The 4,569-nt window shown below is 48.2% G+C and overlaps 1 pseudogene; it reads right to left on the bottom strand.

Moving 5' to 3' along the window:
- Positions 1–1,876: 1,876 nt before the first annotated feature.
- LOC103663528 lies at positions 1,877–2,436 on the bottom strand (annotated as a pseudogene).
- Positions 2,437–4,569: the final 2,133 nt, after the last annotated feature.

Here is a 4,569-nt window from a genome sequence, read left to right on the forward strand (position 1 = left end):
GCCATTACTCTCCAAGGTGAGTGAAAATGACCTGTTTGGCTGTTCAGCTAATCCTTTGAGGAGAATTAAAAGGTTCATAATATATCTGTTTGATGAAGTGAGCAGTAATATCTGTGGGCCAGATATTTCATGGTATTTAGAGACTAGGCAGTGGACTGTGAGCTTGGGGGCAAATTGAGTTGTTATTGAATTCTCTCTCTTTCAGCTCATCAATCCTCATGAGCAGACAGGTAGTTTTCAAAAATAGCCTGTCAACAACTTTGGAATCCCCCAGTTGGGTAGGGCCTCAGAGAGGAGATACATTTTCTTGATTAAACAATATACTGTCACACCGGGCAGACTTGAAAGGGATGGGAAACAATGGAGTTATTAATCATTCTCAATGCTCTTTGGAAAATGCAATTTCTATTTCAGCAAAGCAAATCATTTCTCTTTAGTTAAATAACAAAAGTGGCCTGTAAACTCTCCTTACCTTTGGGTCATGCCTGAGAACTCAGGTCTGTGAAGATTCCATAGGGCCCACTCCCTTCTCCCAGTTGTCTGTGCACGGTGGGCAGAGTTGAGGCCAACCTGAGGTCACTTTTCCTGGACGCTTTATGTTAGGACTCTCTGGAGCTCTCCCAGACACATCCTGCCTCCTTGGCTTCAAGTTCTCAAAAGAAAATATAAGACAATGTGTAAACCACGAAAATATATGTTAACGAGATGAGGAAAACAAACACGATGGTGTATTAAAAGCTGGCACATTTTCCTCCAGAGTCAAAGAAATGCCTCTCAGGCACCCGCAAGGTGCTTAGCACGTGGTTAGGATGGATTAGCCATTTACTGGGCGTTCAGTGATGACATATATGCAACAATGATAATATGAGTCAAATACAAAGCATGACGGAAAACAAAATCAGAGATCACAGGAGTCAAAAGGATGGCGATGAAGAGAACTGAGGTCAGCAGCAAAACCATTAAGAGTCTTCAATGATGAGAGGATTTGCAGAGCAGCCAAAGCCTTCATTGTTTTCCCTGTGGAGCCAGCACGATAGCTTCCCTGACTGGTTTTTTGTCAGCCAGCATTCCATGCCCTGGGCGATGTGATCATTCGGGCCACAGCAGGCTCCTTCGACAGATGCCTGAGTCCTCCTGAGCGCGTCTATTTACCTGCGGACGCCAGGAATTTGCAGCGTATGGTCAGGCTTATGAACCATCCAGTCTCATCTTGGCCTTCAAATCTGGACTCAGGTTTCTTTAGAGACAACACGATTGTTTCTTACCAATACTCTGCTTAGAATCTGGAAAGGTCTGATTGCCACAGGACTCATCAGTGTGCTGTGTCGAAGCATCTCAGGATGGGGGCAGAAGGGCATTCTCCCAATTGCCAGCACTCCTAGTAAACCGCTACTCCTGCTCGCTCCTGCAAAAGCCTTTCTCTGAGGGCTCGGCCCTTTCAGCTCTCTCTTCTTCACAGTTGTCATAGCTGATCGCTCTCCCACACTCAGTAATGGCTGTGGCTCACTGCCCCTCTCTTTCCCTTTCTCTCTTCCTCTCTTTTTTTCTTTCTTTTTTCTTTCTTTCTTCCTTTCTTTCTTTCCTCTCTCCCTTCCCCCTCCCTCCCTCCCCTCACTTTTTCTCCCTCCCTCCCTCCCTCCCTCCCTTCCTTCCTTCCTTCCTTCCTTCCTTCCTTCCTTCTTTCCTTCCTCCCTCCCTCCCTCCCTCCCTCCCTCCCTTCCTTCCTTCCTCCCTTCCCTTCTTCTTCGAAAAGCTGTATTGTTTCCATTTGGTTCAAGGCTTGGGAGAGGGTTCCCAGGTGGTTAAAAGGAAGCCTGGTGCCTGCGGGGAAGGCTCACCCACAAGCCCTGGCACCGACGGATGCCAGAGGGAGCCCTCAAAGGCTGCTGGGCTTCAGAGGCTCCCAGTCATGCTCAGGTGAGCCTTTGGAAGAGAGATACTTGCCCAGGCCAGCCTGGGGGCCAGCCAGCCTGTGGAGATTAGTCAGGTGGTCGCTCATCTCCTTGATATGCTTCACCTGCTTCACCCCCTCATCCAGGAAGTGGTTTTCCAGGAAGTCACAGAGCTGGAGGTCTGTGCAGGCAGAGCCCAGGGCCTGCAGATCCAAAAGGGCCTGGTTCAGGTTCTTCTCCAGAACCAGGGTGGTTTCCATGGCATCCAGGGTCTTACCCACTCATCTTGGAACAGCTTCTGCACATCCTGGAAGAGGGAGTGGCTGCTGTGCTGGGTTTGCGTCTTTAAGAGAAGCTCAGTACCCTCAAGCTTCTCAGCCGACTGGTGAAAGAAGTGGCCCACAGCATCCAGAGCCAAATCCTTGCAGTGGAAATAGAAGCCCAGAGAGAGGTAGGTGTAGGAGGCCCGCAGATGTGTGCTGACCAGGGAGCTGACCGTGGCCTCCACCCTGGAGGAATAATACTGACGAATCTGGGAGCTCATGGTTGATGGGTAATTAGGAACTAAGCTCGAAATAGGGTGTTGGCTGGTCTTGGAGGCACGGGGTGGCAGAGATGATGGTTCTGAAGGTTGAGACTGGAAAAAGGTTGGAGGGTGGTCAGAAGCTGGAAGAAGGGGCATCCCTGGGTCTGTTCCATCCACATACTGTTAAAACAAGAGAAAGATCCGTGGGACCGCTGGGTGCACTGGCTCATTGTCCCCCTTTTCAACTCAAGCCCCACCATCACTGAAGGAACATGGGCTTTGGAATCAAAGAGAACTTGGTTTGAAACACAGCTCGGCCTACTACCAATTGTGTGACCAGAGGTGAGTGGCCTAACTTCTCTGACCCTTAGTTTGTCACATGTAATGCACAGCAGTGGTGCTTACTTGAAGGCTGTGCGACTAGGCCTGTAAACTGCACACCACAATGGGAAACTCACAGAAAGGGATAAATGGTGCTTGGGAGGATTGCTGTGATGTGGACAGCTTACCCAGCACCCTGTCTTCGCAGTTCTTGCATCATGCAGCGCTATCACGCTCCCCAGCATGCAGTCACTTTCAGCTTTGGACCACCTCACAGCACTCAGAATGGCCACCCCAGCAAAATCCTAAAGATCTGCATTTTTTCCATGACGTTTTCCTATTATTCTAGCCCTCTTACTTTTATACTCAGGTTGTGCCTATTCTCCAATTTTTCTTGATCCTCCGTTCCTCCTTGTTCTCCTCATCTCTTTTCCTGTGTCTCAAAGTAGAGACTTTACGATGTCATTAATAACATTCTTTGACACCTTTCTTGCTTTCCAGCAGAATTCCACTGCTAAATCAAACCAGGTGCTTGCCTCCTGTTTTTATACCCAGTCTCTAGAGAGCTATTAGAAAAACAAGATTCAACTTTGGTGAGATCTGTAAGTATACATTCTGCAGCTTAGCTCTGCTAGGTTTCCTCCGTGCTCTTCACATTTCGACCTAGGACATTGCTTTTGAGTTTCCTACACATCACCTTTCTGAAAGCTCCCAGCTCAAACTCTAGCCATCTGCATCGTGAGAGGAACTTCCCTAACTTTCTGCTACATCCCCTCTCTCCATCCTTTCTCACCATCCTTTCTCAGTTCCTCCCCCTCTAATGACAAAGACCCATATAGTAGAAGGTTCTGTACCTCATCTTTTCCTATTTCTTTAAGGATGTCATTCTATCGTTCATCTCTGCTCTCTTCTGTTGCATCACCCTTCCTCTACCTACTTACTTTCTCTATAAAAATATAAATGTGTTTAGGGTCTTCTCTCCTTCATACGCTCCCCTTCCCCGGACACTACTGTCTCTCAGTTTGAAACATTCCTCCTGGTGTTTACTGTTCTAAATCTCCAACCTCTCCTTCTTCCTCCTCGCTCCCCCCCCCCTTCATCTTTGGTCCTCTGGTAAGCCCATGCACATTTCGTACGGTTCCATCCTCAAACCTTTTCTGTGGTTATTCTGGATCATCCCCTATAGAGGTGATAGTCACCATATTTAGCACCTGGCATGGGTGGCCACTGACGCATCGGAACGGATTCTGGCCATAAAGCATCTGCTAGAGCCATGCTGGAGCACAGCAGCTGAACATTAGCCCTGACTCCATGGCATCCACAGTCACCTGTGTCCCAAATCTCCACCCCCCCCCCCGAACCTCTTTCATAAATCAGAGCGGACGCATTTCCTGGGATGCAGCACATGCCCATAGATTCGACATGTGGTAAACGAGCTCTTCTTTTCCTCTTTCCCCAAACGTTTCTTCTCCTGCATGGCTTGTACTTCGAGGACTTACAGAGAGGGGAACAGCGTCCTATTCTATCTGGAGTGAAACTGTTTCACCACTGTGATTGTGGCATTTTCTACCTTGACTGCAGTGAGAAGAATACAAATCTTTAAACTGTGAACTTCCCTGATAAAATCCTACAATGACTTTGTACTGCTTTGAGGTTAAAATTCACACTCCTTAGGGCATACAAGGCTTTTCAGCCTGACTGACCTCTCAGCACTTCTCTCGGCACCCTTGCCCCTTTGTACCCTCCACTCCATGCTAGATGGAACCCCAAATATCATCCCCTAAAGGTTGTGCTGGCTTTTCCCTTGTGCCTTTCCCCAGCATCTCTTGG

Source organism: Ursus maritimus, unplaced genomic scaffold (assembly GCF_017311325.1).
Source record: "Ursus maritimus isolate PB19 unplaced genomic scaffold, ASM1731132v1 scaffold_13, whole genome shotgun sequence".
Taxonomy (NCBI): domain Eukaryota; kingdom Metazoa; phylum Chordata; class Mammalia; order Carnivora; family Ursidae; genus Ursus; species Ursus maritimus.